At 44.5% G+C, this 22,904-nt stretch overlaps 5 non-coding genes and 3 pseudogenes across 5 annotated transcripts; all 8 read left to right on the top strand.

Annotated features, from left to right (window-relative positions):
• Positions 1-201, top strand: LOC138654293 (U2 spliceosomal RNA; annotated as a pseudogene).
• Positions 202-1,170: 969 nt separating this feature from the next.
• Positions 1,171-1,363, top strand: LOC138654324 (U2 spliceosomal RNA). Its single transcript, XR_011316200.1, has one exon. It is a non-coding gene; the product is annotated as a U2 spliceosomal RNA (small nuclear RNA).
• A 6,168-nt stretch (positions 1,364-7,531) lies between these two features.
• LOC138654292 (U2 spliceosomal RNA) lies at positions 7,532-7,732 on the top strand (annotated as a pseudogene).
• Positions 7,733-8,701: 969 nt separating this feature from the next.
• Positions 8,702-8,894, top strand: LOC138654323 (U2 spliceosomal RNA). The gene has a single exon (XR_011316199.1). It is a non-coding gene; the product is annotated as a U2 spliceosomal RNA (small nuclear RNA).
• Positions 8,895-15,062: 6,168 nt separating this feature from the next.
• On the top strand, positions 15,063-15,263 carry LOC138654291 (U2 spliceosomal RNA; annotated as a pseudogene).
• A 981-nt stretch (positions 15,264-16,244) lies between these two features.
• On the top strand, positions 16,245-16,437 carry LOC138654322 (U2 spliceosomal RNA). The gene has a single exon (XR_011316198.1). It is a non-coding gene; the product is annotated as a U2 spliceosomal RNA (small nuclear RNA).
• Positions 16,438-17,398: 961 nt separating this feature from the next.
• Positions 17,399-17,591, top strand: LOC138654321 (U2 spliceosomal RNA). The gene has a single exon (XR_011316197.1). It is a non-coding gene; the product is annotated as a U2 spliceosomal RNA (small nuclear RNA).
• Positions 17,592-18,564: 973 nt separating this feature from the next.
• LOC138654320 (U2 spliceosomal RNA) lies at positions 18,565-18,757 on the top strand. Its single transcript, XR_011316196.1, has one exon. It is a non-coding gene; the product is annotated as a U2 spliceosomal RNA (small nuclear RNA).
• The last annotated feature ends 4,147 nt before the right edge of the window (positions 18,758-22,904 follow it).

Genomic DNA, 22,904 nt, shown 5'->3' with positions numbered 1-22,904 from the left:
CTTGTTGTTCTATGTCTTATGACTAAATAAAATTTTGTTGAAACCTTATCTGTTCTTATCAGTTTAATATCTGATACGTCCCCCATGTGGGGACCATATATTAAATGGCTTTTTGGAACAGGGAGCTGGAAATGGAGCTTGCTCTGTCCACTCCATGCATTGACCCGCTATTGCAGTCTCTCCGGGAACAGTGCACTCCTTCTCTGATCCGGTTTCTAAAAACAGATTGAATGGAAATTAGTCAGCACAGCAAGTTGTCTTGGAACCCTAGATGGGAATTTATTTCAGGGTTGTTAAGGAAGCACATTTCACATGCCGCTGGCTGCCAAATGTAGCATGCTGCTCGATTTCACTTGCCTAATTGCAACATTTTGTGTGCCTTGCTTTCACCTCTGTATGTATGTATGTATGTATGTATGTATGTATGTATGTATGTATGTATGTCAAGCATTGCATTGCATTCAATAGGCAATCAATCAATCAATCAGGCAATCAATTTTCAGTCTTTCCTGGTTGCTGCCACAGGTGTGTTAAGATGTAGGCCTGAATTAGGCCTTTCTTACAGTGTAGCAAATATACTGTGCCATCTACAGAATTAGGCCCCTGCCTGCTGTCAGCACTTGGTATTTAAATTGAAGCATCCAATGAGTAGTTCTGCCATACATACCACATTTGTGACCACCGATCATGAATTCTTTTGGAAGACATTGTTTACCTCTTGTGGACCACCGACTTTGAAATGCGGTGTATGATAGGTATTTGAAAAAAAGGAAAACTGGTGTCTGTGCTGATCTCGAATCTGCTAGTCTTGTGTCTTGTAGATACACCTGTGTGAGGAGTATTCTAATGCTTTTGACCAACCAGGTGCGCTGCCTGCAGTCGATAGAATCTTAGCACGGAACCTTCACCTGCAGTCACAATGGGGATGGTGGGTGTGTCAAAGTGGGCAGAGTTATGCAGATTCAAAACGCGTTGGGCGCAGCTTCAACGAGCACACACAGACACACACAGCCAAACAACCGACCAAAACCCAAGCACACCCGAACTGTCATTGAGAATGCATCCAGAGTTTCTGAAAATGTCTTCCTTGCGGCAATCTTTGGCTCGGTCTCCACAATGGGTGTCGGTTGTAGGCCTGGGTGCGTCTGAAATGGCCAACCATTTCAGGCCATCGCTTCTCGGCCTCCTATGGCTAAGATCAAGTGTAGTATCTGTTCTTATCAGTTTAATATCTGATACGTCCCCCATGTGGGGACCATATATTAAATGGCTTTTTGGAACAGGGAGCTGGAAATGGAGCTTGCTCTGTCCACTCCATGCATTGACCCGCTATTGCAGTCTCTCCGGGAACAGTGCACTCCTTCTCTGATCCGGTTTCTAAAAACAGATTGAATGGAAATTAGTCAGCACAGCAAGTTGTCTTGGAACCCTAGATGGGAATTTATTTCAGGGTTGTTAAGGAAGCACATTTCACATGCCGCTGGCTGCCAAATGTAGCATGCTGCTCGATTTCACTTGCCTAATTGCAACATTTTGTGTGCCTTGCTTTCACCTCTGTATGTATGTATGTATGTATGTATGTATGTATGTATGTATGTATGTATGTATGTCAAGCATTGCATTGCATTCAATAGGCAATCAATCAATCAATCAGGCAATCAATTTTCAGTCTTTCCTGGTTGCTGCCACAGGTGTGTTAAGATGTAGGCCTGAATTAGGCCTTTCTTACAGTGTAGCAAATATACTGTGCCATCTACAGAATTAGGCCCCTGCCTGCTGTCAGCACTTGGTATTTAAATTGAAGCATCCAATGAGTAGTTCTGCCATACATACCACATTTGTGACCACCGATCATGAATTCTTTTGGAAGACATTGTTTACCTCTTGTGGACCACCGACTTTGAAATGCGGTGTATGATAGGTATTTGAAAAAAAGGAAAACTGGTGTCTGTGCTGATCTCGAATCTGCTAGTCTTGTGTCTTGTAGATACACCTGTGTGAGGAGTATTCTAATGCTTTTGACCAACCAGGTGCGCTGCCTGCAGTCGATAGAATCTTAGCACGGAACCTTCACCTGCAGTCACAATGGGGATGGTGGGTGTGTCAAAGTGGGCAGAGTTATGCAGATTCAAAACGCGTTGGGCGCAGCTTCAACGAGCACACACAGACACACACAGCCAAACAACCGACCAAAACCCAAGCACACCCGAACTGTCATTGAGAATGCATCCAGAGTTTCTGAAAATGTCTTCCTTGCGGCAATCTTTGGCTCGGTCTCCACAATGGGTGTCGGTTGTAGGCCTGGGTGCGTCTGAAATGGCCAACCATTTCAGGCCATCGCTTCTCGGCCTTTTGGCTGCGATCGATCAGTTTAACTGTGAGATTGTAGTCAGGTCGGGTGCTTTCGGTACCCTCTCTCTCGGCCTGGGGGGATCGCTCCTCTTCGGAGGGGCTTCACCCCCCTGCTGCTATAGGGAGAGAGGATTAGTCCGGAGCAACGAGTTGCGATCGCCTTAAAAGGGCGCTAGCCTTTTTTTGTGTTTACAGCTGGAGTTCTTTCTCGGAAGGATGCCGGCTGCACTTACCTTTGCATCGGGTGAACCCCGGATGAGGAACACGGTCCGTATCGAGGTCTTGGAGAGATTCCGGAAGGAGAAAGAAATCCGCTACGTTTGCAACACCGTCCTTCTTGGGATCCTGGAGTTCGGCAGAGAGGACATCTTCTGTTTTCAGGACAATGAGCAGAAAGGTACTTATACTATTACCTTTAGGAGCCATGGTTGTTGTCAGCAGTTGGTCCAAAAGGTGAATGACAACATCTTTGCTGATGAACTGGAGGGCCTGGTCTTCTCCCTGCTTTTCGTCCAAGAGGAGGTACAAATGATTGTTTTCTTTCCAAATCCTTTTGTGGAAGTACTGGACATTTTAACCTGTTTGCGTCGCTATTGCGATGAAGTAACCTTTCAAGGGAATGTTAAAAACGCCGTTGGTTTCTGGTGTGGCAAGCGGAAATTCCTGGTGCGGCTGAAGAAAAATCCGGAGGGCTTTGGAGGAACAGAACATCCCCCCTCTACCATCACCATTGGGAAGAGCCGTGGCTACTTATTCTACACAGGTATGCCTATGTATTGCAGGAACTGTGGCAAGATGGGGCATACCCAAGGGAATTGTGTGGAAAGAAGGGCATTCCGCTGCAGCAATTGTGGTCAATTCGGACACTTCATGAAGGATTGCCCTCAAAAGAAGGCTTGTAACCTATGCGGGGAGGTTGGACATATGTTCCGAGGATGCCCACATAGGACTAAAGTCCGTACGTATGCAGAGGCGGCTGAGAGACCCGTGCCAAGGCAGGAACCAGCTATTGTCCCGGTCCATGCTGAGCTGAGTATCCCGGAGACCGGAGTAAGGCCTGAGCCAAGTCCCACTGTTCCTACAGCAGGGGAGGCGGCTGAGAAGGCCAAGGGCGCAGAGGAGAAGGTGGGGACGGAGCAGGAGTGTGGTGGCCCTCAGGGAGGCCCTCCTGTGTCGAAGTCCCGGAAAAAGGGCGGAGGGCGGACCACCCAGAGACTGGAGCAGGGGGACTCTCCCGTTGGGGGGGTAACCCTTGTGTCGAAGGTCTCGAATGAGGCTGGTGTGTTGGAGCAGAGCGCCCCCACTATGTTGGCGGTGGGGGGCACTGTGGCGAAGACCCCAGTCATTCCCAGGGACTCGAGCCAGCAGACCGCAGTTTTTTCTCCTACAGGTGATGGTGTGGATGAGGTCATTGTGCCAGATCCGGAGGCCCCCCAGGAAGTAAGAGGCCATGTAGCTATCACAGAGGACGACTGTACGAGTGAGCTGCCTGAGCCTTCTGGAAAGAAGCTGCGAGGGGATACTCTTCTGGAGGCCAATCCAGAGTCTCCGGATGTGTGTTTTCCCAGCGGAGACATGTGGCTGAACACGGACTCTTCTGGGTATCCATTACCGGGTTCCTCGGATCCCCAGAACATTGACTCTTTTTCCACACTGCCAGATGTGATTGAGGAGTTTATGGAAGTCATTGAGGATATCTCTCCTCCCTCATGACATAAATGCCATCCATGAGGTGTCTCTCACTTAATGTGAGATCTCTAAAGAGCCCTGTCCGCAGGGCTGCTCTTTTTGATTTTTTTGAAACATTAGACTTTGATATATGTTTTTTACAGGAGTGTGGTCTGCAGCATGGAATCCGGTATAACGAGATAAAAAAGGACTGGAAACTAGGGCCCTCTGTATGGTCGGGCTCGAACGAAAACAAGTCTGCTGGTGTGGGTCTGCTCTGCCGAGGTAATAACATCATCATCTCCTCTGTTACTGAGATTGTACCCGGCAGAGCTATCCTAGTGCATTTGTGTTTTAATAATTTTAATTTCCGTGTCATTAATGTGTACGCTCCACCAGATAAACAGGAGCGTATACGTTTGTTTGAAATTCTACCGGTATTCTGTGTAGGGTCATCTCCTCTCTTGGTAGCTGGGGACTTTAATTGCCTGAATGTGAATGAGCGCCGAGGAGGGGGTGACCCAATCCGTAAGTTAGATAAGTCGTGTTTTTTACTAAATAGCTTGCAGACTGATTTTAAGTTATGCGATGCCTGGAGGTCGCTTTCGCCGACGGACCCAGGATTTACATGGTCCGGTCGGGGAGTGGCTTCCAGGATCGATTTTATGTTTTTATCTGAGGATTTTAGCCCTGTACAATTTGTTTTAATGCCTAATTTATTCTCTGATCATAAAATGTTAAGCGTAAAGATAGAGTATCAAGGAGAGCTGAGGATAAATAGAGGTTTGTGGCGTCTGGGGGTCCATTTGCTGGAAGACCCTCAGGTGAGGTCAGACTTCTGTAATGCCTACCAGGAATGGAGACAGTTAAGGCCTCCATATATTAAAATCCTATCCTGGTGGGAAGTGATCAAAGATAAAATAAGGTTTTTTTTTATCAGGGCTGGAAAGAGGAAGGCGCGGCGGAAAAAGCAGATTTATGTAAATTTAAATATGAGACTGCAAACTCTCCATAAATTTAAAGAGATAGGACTAGAGGTGGAAGATGATATTGCAAGCCTAAAAACTGAAATACAATTGTGCCTTGATCAAAAAGGTAAAGAAATAATTTTTAATTCCAAAGTGAAACATTTAGAAGAAGGTGAGAAGTGTACACGTTTCTTTTTTAAAAAAGTGATGGAGAAAAAGGAGACGATCACCTGTCTTGATGGAGAAACAACTGTGGAAGGTATGAAGAAGGTGGCTTTTAATTTTTATAGAGACCTTTTTAGTAAAAAAAGTGTAAATAATGTTTTTTTACAAGATGCTCTTAATATCCTGGATTTTAAGTTAAGTTCTGTAGACCAGGGGTTTTTAATAGAAGATCTTAGCATGGAAGAACTTTTTAGTGTTTTTAAAAGTTTTTCAAAAGGGAAAGCCCCAGGAGCAGATGGTCTACCTGTTGAATTTTATTTGACTTTTTGGGATGTTTTAAAGGAGGATCTTTTAGCACTTTTTAAAGAGGTTTTTATGTGTTCAGAGCTGCCTAAGTCATGGAGGAGGGGGATAGTGTCCTTAATTTATAAGAAAAAGGGCGCTCGTGATGACCTCAGGAATTGGAGGCCTATCACCCTCCTCAACATGGACTATAAAGTTTTAGCTAAAATTATTGCTTGTCGTTTTAAAACTGTGATTAATAAATTGATACAACCCGAACAAGTATGTGGAGTACCAGGGAGGAATATTGCTGAGATTTTAAATGTTATTAGAGATGCAATATGGTACTCTAGGGATAGAAGTCAGAGCCTGGCCCTGTTGGCGCTGGACTTTGAAAAGGCGTTTGACAGGGTCTCGCATGAGTATCTTTTTAAAGTTTTAAAACAAATGGCGATCCCCGACATGTTTTTATCTCGTATTATGATTTTATATAATAATGTGTTTTCTCAAATTTCTGTCAATGGTTTTTTAACAGATTTTATCCCGTTGGAATCCGGAGTGAAGCAGGGGTGTCCATTATCCCCAATTCTTTTTATTTGTGCTATGGAACCCCTGCTGTGTATGATCCGGAGAGATAAAGTGGTCCGAGGGGTTCCTATTCCGGGTGGAGGAGGGGCCCAAGTCAAAGTATTTGCCTACATGGATGATGTTACTGCCATCTGTACAGATCCTGCTTCACTCCGGAGAGTGGTAATGTGCACCAATTTTTTTAGTCAGGCTTCAGGTTTTAAAATGAATTTTAATAAAACTGAATGTTTGATTTTGGGTTCCTGGGATACAAATGACCTACCAGCAGTAAAATTGAGGCACGACGAGGTAAAAATTTTGGGTATAGTATTTGATGCTAAAAATGATGGACACGTGAGCTGGGAGGAGGTACAGCATAAAATGGTGAAAAAGCTCTCCTTCTGGAATTTGAGATGCTTGTCGATTGAAGGGAAAATTTTAATTATTAAATCTGTTTTATTGCCTATGATGCTTTATGTTGCCATGGTATATCCTCCTTCTGAGTTGATACTAAAAAAACTAACTCGATGTATTTTTATGTTCATTTGGGGATCAAAAATGGAAAAGCTGAGGCGAACGGAAATGTACAAGAAACAACAAAATGGAGGAAAAGATGTCCCTGACTTGCATTTGTATTTATATGTAAATTTCTTTTGTTTTTGTTTTAAAGTTTTTAACACTAATTCTACTTTTAGTCTGTTTTTAAAATATACTTGCGGTTTTATCTTTAAAAAATGGTTCAGGCCATGTTTATCAGCACCCATTTTATTATGCCCGCCCAAGCATTTTATTGTTTTAGAAAAGGTGATAAGGACTTATAAATTAAAGGACTTGGATGCCGATCTCCTTCTGGACAGAAAAAAATTGATGGTTCATCTGAGAAGAGAAGAAGGAGTGTCCCCTGTGAGCAACTTCTCCTGGAGTAGATCCAAGCGTGTGTGGAGGAACGTTTTTGGGAAATTCTTGGCCAACATTCACAAAGACATCGCATGGATGGCTGCCCACCAGTGCCTCCCAACCAGAGACTTCCAGCACAGGAGAGGCCTGGTGGCGCGGGCAAAGTGCCCAAGAGACTCTTGCCGAGAGGATGAGACTGTTTTGCACCTTTTCTGGAACTGCTGTTTTGCACAAGAACTTTGGGGGAGATTGGGGATACTTTTAAAATGGGTTTGTGGTCTTAAAGATTTTAGCTATGAGTATGTTTTATATGGACTTTTTAATTGCCCCACTACACACCAGTTCAAAGTATGCTGGTGTATAATAAACTGTGCCAAAAATGCAATCTGGAAAGCGAGAAACATTTTACTTTTTAACCGTGATTTTATCTCTGTAAATGATTGTATTAAATTGGCTTTTAGTGAAATGTTTATTTATTTCTTAAAGGATGTTAAAGATGTGGGGAAGAAGGAAGCGAATCGTAGATGGTGTTTTTATATGTGGAATACTGTTTTATATTAAGTTGTTTCATGTTGTTGTATTTTATTATTGTAATTGTTTATGTTTCTTTTGCACAAAAGGTTTCATTTTTTCTTGTTGTTCTATGTCTTATGACTAAATAAAATTTTGTTGAAACCTTATCTGTTCTTATCAGTTTAATATCTGATACGTCCCCCATGTGGGGACCATATATTAAATGGCTTTTTGGAACAGGGAGCTGGAAATGGAGCTTGCTCTGTCCACTCCATGCATTGACCCGCTATTGCAGTCTCTCCGGGAACAGTGCACTCCTTCTCCGATCCGGTTTCTAAAAACAGATTGAATGGAAATTAGTCAGCACAGCAAGTTGTCTTGGAACCCTAGATGGGAATTTATTTCAGGGTTGTTAAGGAAGCACATTTCACATGCCGCTGGCTGCCAAATGTAGCATGCTGCTCGATTTCACTTGCCTAATTGCAACATTTTGTGTGCCTTGCTTTCACCTCTGTATGTATGTATGTATGTATGTATGTATGTATGTATGTATGTATGTATGTCAAGCATTGCATTGCATTCAATAGGCAATCAATCAATCAATCAGGCAATCAATTTTCAGTCTTTCCTGGTTGCTGCCACAGGTGTGTTAAGATGTAGGCCTGAATTAGGCCTTTCTTACAGTGTAGCAAATATACTGTGCCATCTACAGAATTAGGCCCCTGCCTGCTGTCAGCACTTGGTATTTAAATTGAAGCATCCAATGAGTAGTTCTGCCATACATACCACATTTGTGACCACCGATCATGAATTCTTTTGGAAGACATTGTTTACCTCTTGTGGACCACCGACTTTGAAATGCGGTGTATGATAGGTATTTGAAAAAAAGGAAAACTGGTGTCTGTGCTGATCTCGAATCTGCTAGTCTTGTGTCTTGTAGATACACCTGTGTGAGGAGTATTCTAATGCTTTTGACCAACCAGGTGCGCTGCCTGCAGTCGATAGAATCTTAGCACGGAACCTTCACCTGCAGTCACAATGGGGATGGTGGGTGTGTCAAAGTGGGCAGAGTTATGCAGATTCAAAACGCGTTGGGCGCAGCTTCAACGAGCACACACAGACACACACAGCCAAACAACCGACCAAAACCCAAGCACACCCGAACTGTCATTGAGAATGCATCCAGAGTTTCTGAAAATGTCTTCCTTGCGGCAATCTTTGGCTCGGTCTCCACAATGGGTGTCGGTTGTAGGCCTGGGTGCGTCTGAAATGGCCAACCATTTCAGGCCATCGCTTCTCGGCCTCCTATGGCTAAGATCAAGTGTAGTATCTGTTCTTATCAGTTTAATATCTGATACGTCCCCCATGTGGGGACCATATATTAAATGGCTTTTTGGAACAGGGAGCTGGAAATGGAGCTTGCTCTGTCCACTCCATGCATTGACCCGCTATTGCAGTCTCTCCGGGAACAGTGCACTCCTTCTCTGATCCGGTTTCTAAAAACAGATTGAATGGAAATTAGTCAGCACAGCAAGTTGTCTTGGAACCCTAGATGGGAATTTATTTCAGGGTTGTTAAGGAAGCACATTTCACATGCCGCTGGCTGCCAAATGTAGCATGCTGCTCGATTTCACTTGCCTAATTGCAACATTTTGTGTGCCTTGCTTTCACCTCTGTATGTATGTATGTATGTATGTATGTATGTATGTATGTATGTATGTATGTATGTCAAGCATTGCATTGCATTCAATAGGCAATCAATCAATCAATCAGGCAATCAATTTTCAGTCTTTCCTGGTTGCTGCCACAGGTGTGTTAAGATGTAGGCCTGAATTAGGCCTTTCTTACAGTGTAGCAAATATACTGTGCCATCTACAGAATTAGGCCCCTGCCTGCTGTCAGCACTTGGTATTTAAATTGAAGCATCCAATGAGTAGTTCTGCCATACATACCACATTTGTGACCACCGATCATGAATTCTTTTGGAAGACATTGTTTACCTCTTGTGGACCACCGACTTTGAAATGCGGTGTATGATAGGTATTTGAAAAAAAGGAAAACTGGTGTCTGTGCTGATCTCGAATCTGCTAGTCTTGTGTCTTGTAGATACACCTGTGTGAGGAGTATTCTAATGCTTTTGACCAACCAGGTGCGCTGCCTGCAGTCGATAGAATCTTAGCACGGAACCTTCACCTGCAGTCACAATGGGGATGGTGGGTGTGTCAAAGTGGGCAGAGTTATGCAGATTCAAAACGCGTTGGGCGCAGCTTCAACGAGCACACACAGACACACACAGCCAAACAACCGACCAAAACCCAAGCACACCCGAACTGTCATTGAGAATGCATCCAGAGTTTCTGAAAATGTCTTCCTTGCGGCAATCTTTGGCTCGGTCTCCACAATGGGTGTCGGTTGTAGGCCTGGGTGCGTCTGAAATGGCCAACCATTTCAGGCCATCGCTTCTCGGCCTTTTGGCTGCGATCGATCAGTTTAACTGTGAGATTGTAGTCAGGTCGGGTGCTTTCGGTACCCTCTCTCTCGGCCTGGGGGGATCGCTCCTCTTCGGAGGGGCTTCACCCCCCTGCTGCTATAGGGAGAGAGGATTAGTCCGGAGCAACGAGTTGCGATCGCCTTAAAAGGGCGCTAGCCTTTTTTTGTGTTTACAGCTGGAGTTCTTTCTCGGAAGGATGCCGGCTGCACTTACCTTTGCATCGGGTGAACCCCGGATGAGGAACACGGTCCGTATCGAGGTCTTGGAGAGATTCCGGAAGGAGAAAGAAATCCGCTACGTTTGCAACACCGTCCTTCTTGGGATCCTGGAGTTCGGCAGAGAGGACATCTTCTGTTTTCAGGACAATGAGCAGAAAGGTACTTATACTATTACCTTTAGGAGCCATGGTTGTTGTCAGCAGTTGGTCCAAAAGGTGAATGACAACATCTTTGCTGATGAACTGGAGGGCCTGGTCTTCTCCCTGCTTTTCGTCCAAGAGGAGGTACAAATGATTGTTTTCTTTCCAAATCCTTTTGTGGAAGTACTGGACATTTTAACCTGTTTGCGTCGCTATTGCGATGAAGTAACCTTTCAAGGGAATGTTAAAAACGCCGTTGGTTTCTGGTGTGGCAAGCGGAAATTCCTGGTGCGGCTGAAGAAAAATCCGGAGGGCTTTGGAGGAACAGAACATCCCCCCTCTACCATCACCATTGGGAAGAGCCGTGGCTACTTATTCTACACAGGTATGCCTATGTATTGCAGGAACTGTGGCAAGATGGGGCATACCCAAGGGAATTGTGTGGAAAGAAGGGCATTCCGCTGCAGCAATTGTGGTCAATTCGGACACTTCATGAAGGATTGCCCTCAAAAGAAGGCTTGTAACCTATGCGGGGAGGTTGGACATATGTTCCGAGGATGCCCACATAGGACTAAAGTCCGTACGTATGCAGAGGCGGCTGAGAGACCCGTGCCAAGGCAGGAACCAGCTATTGTCCCGGTCCATGCTGAGCTGAGTATCCCGGAGACCGGAGTAAGGCCTGAGCCAAGTCCCACTGTTCCTACAGCAGGGGAGGCGGCTGAGAAGGCCAAGGGCGCAGAGGAGAAGGTGGGGACGGAGCAGGAGTGTGGTGGCCCTCAGGGAGGCCCTCCTGTGTCGAAGTCCCGGAAAAAGGGCGGAGGGCGGACCACCCAGAGACTGGAGCAGGGGGACTCTCCCGTTGGGGGGGTAACCCTTGTGTCGAAGGTCTCGAATGAGGCTGGTGTGTTGGAGCAGAGCGCCCCCACTATGTTGGCGGTGGGGGGCACTGTGGCGAAGACCCCAGTCATTCCCAGGGACTCGAGCCAGCAGACCGCAGTTTTTTCTCCTACAGGTGATGGTGTGGATGAGGTCATTGTGCCAGATCCGGAGGCCCCCCAGGAAGTAAGAGGCCATGTAGCTATCACAGAGGACGACTGTACGAGTGAGCTGCCTGAGCCTTCTGGAAAGAAGCTGCGAGGGGATACTCTTCTGGAGGCCAATCCAGAGTCTCCGGATGTGTGTTTTCCCAGCGGAGACATGTGGCTGAACACGGACTCTTCTGGGTATCCATTACCGGGTTCCTCGGATCCCCAGAACATTGACTCTTTTTCCACACTGCCAGATGTGATTGAGGAGTTTATGGAAGTCATTGAGGATATCTCTCCTCCCTCATGACATAAATGCCATCCATGAGGTGTCTCTCACTTAATGTGAGATCTCTAAAGAGCCCTGTCCGCAGGGCTGCTCTTTTTGATTTTTTTGAAACATTAGACTTTGATATATGTTTTTTACAGGAGTGTGGTCTGCAGCATGGAATCCGGTATAACGAGATAAAAAAGGACTGGAAACTAGGGCCCTCTGTATGGTCGGGCTCGAACGAAAACAAGTCTGCTGGTGTGGGTCTGCTCTGCCGAGGTAATAACATCATCATCTCCTCTGTTACTGAGATTGTACCCGGCAGAGCTATCCTAGTGCATTTGTGTTTTAATAATTTTAATTTCCGTGTCATTAATGTGTACGCTCCACCAGATAAACAGGAGCGTATACGTTTGTTTGAAATTCTACCGGTATTCTGTGTAGGGTCATCTCCTCTCTTGGTAGCTGGGGACTTTAATTGCCTGAATGTGAATGAGCGCCGAGGAGGGGGTGACCCAATCCGTAAGTTAGATAAGTCGTGTTTTTTACTAAATAGCTTGCAGACTGATTTTAAGTTATGCGATGCCTGGAGGTCGCTTTCGCCGACGGACCCAGGATTTACATGGTCCGGTCGGGGAGTGGCTTCCAGGATCGATTTTATGTTTTTATCTGAGGATTTTAGCCCTGTACAATTTGTTTTAATGCCTAATTTATTCTCTGATCATAAAATGTTAAGCGTAAAGATAGAGTATCAAGGAGAGCTGAGGATAAATAGAGGTTTGTGGCGTCTGGGGGTCCATTTGCTGGAAGACCCTCAGGTGAGGTCAGACTTCTGTAATGCCTACCAGGAATGGAGACAGTTAAGGCCTCCATATATTAAAATCCTATCCTGGTGGGAAGTGATCAAAGATAAAATAAGGTTTTTTTTTATCAGGGCTGGAAAGAGGAAGGCGCGGCGGAAAAAGCAGATTTATGTAAATTTAAATATGAGACTGCAAACTCTCCATAAATTTAAAGAGATAGGACTAGAGGTGGAAGATGATATTGCAAGCCTAAAAACTGAAATACAATTGTGCCTTGATCAAAAAGGTAAAGAAATAATTTTTAATTCCAAAGTGAAACATTTAGAAGAAGGTGAGAAGTGTACACGTTTCTTTTTTAAAAAAGTGATGGAGAAAAAGGAGACGATCACCTGTCTTGATGGAGAAACAACTGTGGAAGGTATGAAGAAGGTGGCTTTTAATTTTTATAGAGACCTTTTTAGTAAAAAAAGTGTAAATAATGTTTTTTTACAAGATGCTCTTAATATCCTGGATTTTAAGTTAAGTTCTGTAGACCAGGGGTTTTTAATAGAAGATCTTAGCATGGAAGAACTTTTTAGTGTTTTTAAAAGTTTTTCAAAAGGGAAAGCCCCAGGAGCAGATGGTCTACCTGTTGAATTTTATTTGACTTTTTGGGATGTTTTAAAGGAGGATCTTTTAGCACTTTTTAAAGAGGTTTTTATGTGTTCAGAGCTGCCTAAGTCATGGAGGAGGGGGATAGTGTCCTTAATTTATAAGAAAAAGGGCGCTCGTGATGACCTCAGGAATTGGAGGCCTATCACCCTCCTCAACATGGACTATAAAGTTTTAGCTAAAATTATTGCTTGTCGTTTTAAAACTGTGATTAATAAATTGATACAACCCGAACAAGTATGTGGAGTACCAGGGAGGAATATTGCTGAGATTTTAAATGTTATTAGAGATGCAATATGGTACTCTAGGGATAGAAGTCAGAGCCTGGCCCTGTTGGCGCTGGACTTTGAAAAGGCGTTTGACAGGGTCTCGCATGAGTATCTTTTTAAAGTTTTAAAACAAATGGCGATCCCCGACATGTTTTTATCTCGTATTATGATTTTATATAATAATGTGTTTTCTCAAATTTCTGTCAATGGTTTTTTAACAGATTTTATCCCGTTGGAATCCGGAGTGAAGCAGGGGTGTCCATTATCCCCAATTCTTTTTATTTGTGCTATGGAACCCCTGCTGTGTATGATCCGGAGAGATAAAGTGGTCCGAGGGGTTCCTATTCCGGGTGGAGGAGGGGCCCAAGTCAAAGTATTTGCCTACATGGATGATGTTACTGCCATCTGTACAGATCCTGCTTCACTCCGGAGAGTGGTAATGTGCACCAATTTTTTTAGTCAGGCTTCAGGTTTTAAAATGAATTTTAATAAAACTGAATGTTTGATTTTGGGTTCCTGGGATACAAATGACCTACCAGCAGTAAAATTGAGGCACGACGAGGTAAAAATTTTGGGTATAGTATTTGATGCTAAAAATGATGGACACGTGAGCTGGGAGGAGGTACAGCATAAAATGGTGAAAAAGCTCTCCTTCTGGAATTTGAGATGCTTGTCGATTGAAGGGAAAATTTTAATTATTAAATCTGTTTTATTGCCTATGATGCTTTATGTTGCCATGGTATATCCTCCTTCTGAGTTGATACTAAAAAAACTAACTCGATGTATTTTTATGTTCATTTGGGGATCAAAAATGGAAAAGCTGAGGCGAACGGAAATGTACAAGAAACAACAAAATGGAGGAAAAGATGTCCCTGACTTGCATTTGTATTTATATGTAAATTTCTTTTGTTTTTGTTTTAAAGTTTTTAACACTAATTCTACTTTTAGTCTGTTTTTAAAATATACTTGCGGTTTTATCTTTAAAAAATGGTTCAGGCCATGTTTATCAGCACCCATTTTATTATGCCCGCCCAAGCATTTTATTGTTTTAGAAAAGGTGATAAGGACTTATAAATTAAAGGACTTGGATGCCGATCTCCTTCTGGACAGAAAAAAATTGATGGTTCATCTGAGAAGAGAAGAAGGAGTGTCCCCTGTGAGCAACTTCTCCTGGAGTAGATCCAAGCGTGTGTGGAGGAACGTTTTTGGGAAATTCTTGGCCAACATTCACAAAGACATCGCATGGATGGCTGCCCACCAGTGCCTCCCAACCAGAGACTTCCAGCACAGGAGAGGCCTGGTGGCGCGGGCAAAGTGCCCAAGAGACTCTTGCCGAGAGGATGAGACTGTTTTGCACCTTTTCTGGAACTGCTGTTTTGCACAAGAACTTTGGGGGAGATTGGGGATACTTTTAAAATGGGTTTGTGGTCTTAAAGATTTTAGCTATGAGTATGTTTTATATGGACTTTTTAATTGCCCCACTACACACCAGTTCAAAGTATGCTGGTGTATAATAAACTGTGCCAAAAATGCAATCTGGAAAGCGAGAAACATTTTACTTTTTAACCGTGATTTTATCTCTGTAAATGATTGTATTAAATTGGCTTTTAGTGAAATGTTTATTTATTTCTTAAAGGATGTTAAAGATGTGGGGAAGAAGGAAGCGAATCGTAGATGGTGTTTTTATATGTGGAATACTGTTTTATATTAAGTTGTTTCATGTTGTTGTATTTTATTATTGTAATTGTTTATGTTTCTTTTGCACAAAAGGTTTCATTTTTTCTTGTTGTTCTATGTCTTATGACTAAATAAAATTTTGTTGAAACCTTATCTGTTCTTATCAGTTTAATATCTGATACGTCCCCCATGTGGGGACCATATATTAAATGGCTTTTTGGAACAGGGAGCTGGAAATGGAGCTTGCTCTGTCCACTCCATGCATTGACCCGCTATTGCAGTCTCTCCGGGAACAGTGCACTCCTTCTCTGATCCGGTTTCTAAAAACAGATTGAATGGAAATTAGTCAGCACAGCAAGTTGTCTTGGAACCCTAGATGGGAATTTATTTCAGGGTTGTTAAGGAAGCACATTTCACATGCCGCTGGCTGCCAAATGTAGCATGCTGCTCGATTTCACTTGCCTAATTGCAACATTTTGTGTGCCTTGCTTTCACCTCTGTATGTATGTATGTATGTATGTATGTATGTATGTATGTATGTATGTATGTATGTCAAGCATTGCATTGCATTCAATAGGCAATCAATCAATCAATCAATCAATCAGGCAATCAATTTTCAGTCTTTCCTGGTTGCTGCCACAGGTGTGTTAAGATGTAGGCCTGAATTAGGCCTTTCTTACAGTGTAGCAAATATACTGTGCCATCTACAGAATTAGGCCCCTGCCTGCTGTCAGCACTTGGTATTTAAATTGAAGCATCCAATGAGTAGTTCTGCCATACATACCACATTTGTGACCACCGATCATGAATTCTTTTGGAAGACATTGTTTACCTCTTGTGGACCACCGACTTTGAAATGCGGTGTATGATAGGTATTTGAAAAAAAGGAAAACTGGTGTCTGTGCTGATCTCGAATCTGCTAGTCTTGTGTCTTGTAGATACACCTGTGTGAGGAGTATTCTAATGCTTTTGACCAACCAGGTGCGCTGCCTGCAGTCGATAGAATCTTAGCACGGAACCTTCACCTGCAGTCACAATGGGGATGGTGGGTGTGTCAAAGTGGGCAGAGTTATGCAGATTCAAAACGCGTTGGGCGCAGCTTCAACGAGCACACACAGACACACACAGCCAAACAACCGACCAAAACCCAAGCACACCCGAACTGTCATTGAGAATGCATCCAGAGTTTCTGAAAATGTCTTCCTTGCGGCAATCTTTGGCTCGGTCTCCACAATGGGTGTCGGTTGTAGGCCTGGGTGCGTCTGAAATGGCCAACCATTTCAGGCCATCGCTTCTCGGCCTCCTATGGCTAAGATCAAGTGTAGTATCTGTTCTTATCAGTTTAATATCTGATACGTCCCCCATGTGGGGACCATATATTAAATGGCTTTTTGGAACAGGGAGCTGGAAATGGAGCTTGCTCTGTCCACTCCATGCATTGACCCGCTATTGCAGTCTCTCCGGGAACAGTGCACTCCTTCTCTGATCCGGTTTCTAAAAACAGATTGAATGGAAATTAGTCAGCACAGCAAGTTGTCTTGGAACCCTAGATGGGAATTTATTTCAGGGTTGTTAAGGAAGCACATTTCACATGCCGCTGGCTGCCAAATGTAGCATGCTGCTCGATTTCACTTGCCTAATTGCAACATTTTGTGTGCCTTGCTTTCACCTCTGTATGTATGTATGTATGTATGTATGTATGTATGTATGTATGTCAAGCATTGCATTGCATTCAATAGGCAATCAATCAATCAATCAGGCAATCAATTTTCAGTCTTTCCTGGTTGCTGCCACAGGTGTGTTAAGATGTAGGCCTGAATTAGGCCTTTCTTACAGTGTAGCAAATATACTGTGCCATCTACAGAATTAGGCCCCTGCCTGCTGTCAGCACTTGGTATTTAAATTGAAGCATCCAATGAGTAGTTCTGCCATACATACCACATTTGTGACCACCGATCATGAATTCTTTTGGAAGACATTGTTTACCTCTTGTGGACCACCGACTTTGAAATGCGGTGTATGATAGGTATTTGAAAAAAAGGAAAACTGGTGTCTGTGCTGATCTCGAATCTGCTAGTCTTGTGTCTTGTAGATACACCTGTGTGAGGAGTATTCTAATGCTTTTGACCAACCAGGTGCGCTGCCTGCAGTCGATAGAATCTTAGCACGGAACCTTCACCTGCAGTCACAATGGGGATGGTGGGTGTGTCAAAGTGGGCAGAGTTATGCAGATTCAAAACGCGTTGGGCGCAGCTTCAACGAGCACACACAGACACACACAGCCAAACAACCGACCAAAACCCAAGCACACCCGAACTGTCATTGAGAATGCATCCAGAGTTTCTGAAAATGTCTTCCTTGCGGCAATCTTTGGCTCGGTCTCCACAATGGGTGTCGGTTGTAGGCCTGGGTGCGTCTGAAATGGCCAACCATTTCAGGCCATCGCTTCTCGGCCTCCTATGGCTAAGATCAAGTGTAGTATCTGTTCTTATCAGTTTAATATCTGATACGTCCCCCATGTGGGGACCATATATTAAATGGCTTTTTGGAACAGGGAGCTGGAAATGGAGCTTGCTCTGTCCACTCCATGCATTGACCCGCTATTGCAGTCTCTCCGGGAACAGTGCACTCCTTCTCTGATCCGGTTTCTAAAAACAGATTGAATGGAAATTAGTCAGCACAGCAAGTTGTCTTGGAACCCTAGATGGGAATTTATTTCAGGGTTGTTAAGGAAGCACATTTCACATGCCGCTGGCTGCCAAATGTAGCATGCTGCTCGATTTCACTTGCCTAATTGCAACATTTTGTGTGCCTTGCTTTCACCTCTGTATGTATGTATGTATGTATGTATGTATGTATGTATGTATGTATGTATGTATGTCAAGCATTGCATTGCATTCAATAGGCAATCAATCAATCAATCAGGCAATCAATTTTCAGTCTTTCCTGGTTGCTGCCACAGGTGTGTTAAGATGTAGGCCTGAATTAGGCCTTTCTTACAGTGTAGCAAATATACTGTGCCATCTACAGAATTAGGCCCCTGCCTGCTGTCAGCACTTGGTATTTAAATTGAAGCATCCAATGAGTAGTTCTGCCATACATACCACATTTGTGACCACCGATCATGAATTCTTTTGGAAGACATTGTTTACCTCTTGTGGACCACCGACTTTGAAATGCGGTGTATGATAGGTATTTGAAAAAAAGGAAAACTGGTGTCTGTGCTGATCTCGAATCTGCTAGTCTTGTGTCTTGTAGATACACCTGTGTGAGGAGTATTCTAATGCTTTTGACCAACCAGGTGCGCTGCCTGCAGTCGATAGAATCTTAGCACGGAACCTTCACCTGCAGTCACAATGGGGATGGTGGGTGTGTCAAAGTGGGCAGAGTTATGCAGATTCAAAACGCGTTGGGCGCAGCTTCAACGAGCACACACAGACACACACAGCCAAACAACCGACCAAAACCCAAGCACACCCGAACTGTCATTGAGAATGCATCCAGAGTTTCTGAAAATGTCTTCCTTGCGGCAATCTTTGGCTCGGTCTCCACAATGGGTGTCGGTTGTAGGCCTGGGTGCGTCTGAAATGGCCAACCATTTCAGGCCATCGCTTCTCGGCCTCCTATGGCTAAGATCAAGTGTAGTATCTGTTCTTATCAGTTTAATATCTGATACGTCCCCCATGTGGGGACCATATATTAAATGGCTTTTTGGAACAGGGAGCTGGAAATGGAGCTTGCTCTGTCCACTCCATGCATTGACCCGCTATTGCAGTCTCTCCGGGAACAGTGCACTCCTTCTCTGATCCGGTTTCTAAAAACAGATTGAATGGAAATTAGTCAGCACAGCAAGTTGTCTTGGAACCCTAGATGGGAATTTATTTCAGGGTTGTTAAGGAAGCACATTTCACATGCCGCTGGCTGCCAAATGTAGCATGCTGCTCGATTTCACTTGCCTAATTGCAACATTTTGTGTGCCTTGCTTTCACCTCTGTATGTATGTATGTATGTATGTATGTATGTATGTATGTATGTATGTATGTCAAGCATTGCATTGCATTCAATAGGCAATCAATCAATCAATCAGGCAATCAATTTTCAGTCTTTCCTGGTTGCTGCCACAGGTGTGTTAAGATGTAGGCCTGAATTAGGCCTTTCTTACAGTGTAGCAAATATACTGTGCCATCTACAGAATTAGGCCCCTGCCTGCTGTCAGCACTTGGTATTTAAATTGAAGCATCCAATGAGTAGTTCTGCCATACATACCACATTTGTGACCACCGATCATGAATTCTTTTGGAAGACATTGTTTACCTCTTGTGGACCACCGACTTTGAAATGCGGTGTATGATAGGTATTTGAAAAAAAGGAAAACTGGTGTCTGTGCTGATCTCGAATCTGCTAGTCTTGTGTCTTGTAGATACACCTGTGTGAGGAGTATTCTAATGCTTTTGACCAACCAGGTGCGCTGCCTGCAGTCGATAGAATCTTAGCACGGAACCTTCACCTGCAGTCACAATGGGGATGGTGGGTGTGTCAAAGTGGGCAGAGTTATGCAGATTCAAAACGCGTTGGGCGCAGCTTCAACGAGCACACACAGACACACACAGCCAAACAACCGACCAAAACCCAAGCACACCCGAACTGTCATTGAGAATGCATCCAGAGTTTCTGAAAATGTCTTCCTTGCGGCAATCTTTGGCTCGGTCTCCACAATGGGTGTCGGTTGTAGGCCTGGGTGCGTCTGAAATGGCCAACCATTTCAGGCCATCGCTTCTCGGCCTTTTGGCTGCGATCGATCAGTTTAACTGTGAGATTGTAGTCAGGTCGGGTGCTTTCGGTACCCTCTCTCTCGGCCTGGGGGGATCGCTCCTCTTCGGAGGGGCTTCACCCCCCTGCTGCTATAGGGAGAGAGGATTAGTCCGGAGCAACGAGTTGCGATCGCCTTAAAAGGGCGCTAGCCTTTTTTTGTGTTTACAGCTGGAGTTCTTTCTCGGAAGGATGCCGGCTGCACTTACCTTTGCATCGGGTGAACCCCGGATGAGGAACACGGTCCGTATCGAGGTCTTGGAGAGATTCCGGAAGGAGAAAGAAATCCGCTACGTTTGCAACACCGTCCTTCTTGGGATCCTGGAGTTCGGCAGAGAGGACATCTTCTGTTTTCAGGACAATGAGCAGAAAGGTACTTATACTATTACCTTTAGGAGCCATGGTTGTTGTCAGCAGTTGGTCCAAAAGGTGAATGACAACATCTTTGCTGATGAACTGGAGGGCCTGGTCTTCTCCCTGCTTTTCGTCCAAGAGGAGGTACAAATGATTGTTTTCTTTCCAAATCCTTTTGTGGAAGTACTGGACATTTTAACCTGTTTGCGTCGCTATTGCGATGAAGTAACCTTTCAAGGGAATGTTAAAAACGCCGTTGGTTTCTGGTGTGGCAAGCGGAAATTCCTGGTGCGGCTGAAGAAAAATCCGGAGGGCTTTGGAGGAACAGAACATCCCCCCTCTACCATCACCATTGGGAAGAGCCGTGGCTACTTATTCTACACAGGTATGCCTATGTATTGCAGGAACTGTGGCAAGATGGGGCATACCCAAGGGAATTGTGTGGAAAGAAGGGCATTCCGCTGCAGCAATTGTGGTCAATTCGGACACTTCATGAAGGATTGCCCTCAAAAGAAGGCTTGTAACCTATGCGGGGAGGTTGGACATATGTTCCGAGGATGCCCACATAGGACTAAAGTCCGTACGTATGCAGAGGCGGCTGAGAGACCCGTGCCAAGGCAGGAACCAGCTATTGTCCCGGTCCATGCTGAGCTGAGTATCCCGGAGACCGGAGTAAGGCCTGAGCCAAGTCCCACTGTTCCTACAGCAGGGGAGGCGGCTGAGAAGGCCAAGGGCGCAGAGGAGAAGGTGGGGACGGAGCAGGAGTGTGGTGGCCCTCAGGGAGGCCCTCCTGTGTCGAAGTCCCGGAAAAAGGGCGGAGGGCGGACCACCCAGAGACTGGAGCAGGGGGACTCTCCCGTTGGGGGGGTAACCCTTGTGTCGAAGGTCTCGAATGAGGCTGGTGTGTTGGAGCAGAGCGCCCCCACTATGTTGGCGGTGGGGGGCACTGTGGCGAAGACCCCAGTCATTCCCAGGGACTCGAGCCAGCAGACCGCAGTTTTTTCTCCTACAGGTGATGGTGTGGATGAGGTCATTGTGCCAGATCCGGAGGCCCCCCAGGAAGTAAGAGGCCATGTAGCTATCACAGAGGACGACTGTACGAGTGAGCTGCCTGAGCCTTCTGGAAAGAAGCTGCGAGGGGATACTCTTCTGGAGGCCAATCCAGAGTCTCCGGATGTGTGTTTTCCCAGCGGAGACATGTGGCTGAACACGGACTCTTCTGGGTATCCATTACCGGGTTCCTCGGATCCCCAGAACATTGACTCTTTTTCCACACTGCCAGATGTGATTGAGGAGTTTATGGAAGTCATTGAGGATATCTCTCCTCCCTCATGACATAAATGCCATCCATGAGGTGTCTCTCACTTAATGTGAGATCTCTAAAGAGCCCTGTCCGCAGGGCTGCTCTTTTTGATTTTTTTGAAACATTAGACTTTGATATATGTTTTTTACAGGAGTGTGGTCTGCAGCATGGAATCCGGTATAACGAGATAAAAAAGGACTGGAAACTAGGGCCCTCTGTATGGTCGGGCTCGAACGAAAACAAGTCTGCTGGTGTGGGTCTGCTCTGCCGAGGTAATAACATCATCATCTCCTCTGTTACTGAGATTGTACCCGGCAGAGCTATCCTAGTGCATTTGTGTTTTAATAATTTTAATTTCCGTGTCATTAATGTGTACGCTCCACCAGATAAACAGGAGCGTATACGTTTGTTTGAAATTCTACCGGTATTCTGTGTAGGGTCATCTCCTCTCTTGGTAGCTGGGGACTTTAATTGCCTGAATGTGAATGAGCGCCGAGGAGGGGGTGACCCAATCCGTAAGTTAGATAAGTCGTGTTTTTTACTAAATAGCTTGCAGACTGATTTTAAGTTATGCGATGCCTGGAGGTCGCTTTCGCCGACGGACCCAGGATTTACATGGTCCGGTCGGGGAGTGGCTTCCAGGATCGATTTTATGTTTTTATCTGAGGATTTTAGCCCTGTACAATTTGTTTTAATGCCTAATTTATTCTCTGATCATAAAATGTTAAGCGTAAAGATAGAGTATCAAGGAGAGCTGAGGATAAATAGAGGTTTGTGGCGTCTGGGGGTCCATTTGCTGGAAGACCCTCAGGTGAGGTCAGACTTCTGTAATGCCTACCAGGAATGGAGACAGTTAAGGCCTCCATATATTAAAATCCTATCCTGGTGGGAAGTGATCAAAGATAAAATAAGGTTTTTTTTTATCAGGGCTGGAAAGAGGAAGGCGCGGCGGAAAAAGCAGATTTATGTAAATTTAAATATGAGACTGCAAACTCTCCATAAATTTAAAGAGATAGGACTAGAGGTGGAAGATGATATTGCAAGCCTAAAAACTGAAATACAATTGTGCCTTGATCAAAAAGGTAAAGAAATAATTTTTAATTCCAAAGTGAAACATTTAGAAGAAGGTGAGAAGTGTACACGTTTCTTTTTTAAAAAAGTGATGGAGAAAAAGGAGACGATCACCTGTCTTGATGGAGAAACAACTGTGGAAGGTATGAAGAAGGTGGCTTTTAATTTTTATAGAGACCTTTTTAGTAAAAAAAGTGTAAATAATGTTTTTTTACAAGATGCTCTTAATATCCTGGATTTTAAGTTAAGTTCTGTAGACCAGGGGTTTTTAATAGAAGATCTTAGCATGGAAGAACTTTTTAGTGTTTTTAAAAGTTTTTCAAAAGGGAAAGCCCCAGGAGCAGATGGTCTACCTGTTGAATTTTATTTGACTTTTTGGGATGTTTTAAAGGAGGATCTTTTAGCACTTT

This window comes from Ranitomeya imitator, unplaced genomic scaffold (genome assembly GCF_032444005.1).
Source record: "Ranitomeya imitator isolate aRanImi1 unplaced genomic scaffold, aRanImi1.pri SCAFFOLD_257, whole genome shotgun sequence".
Lineage (NCBI taxonomy): Eukaryota > Metazoa > Chordata > Amphibia > Anura > Dendrobatidae > Ranitomeya > Ranitomeya imitator.
This window is presented reverse-complemented; position numbering and strand designations above follow the sequence as displayed.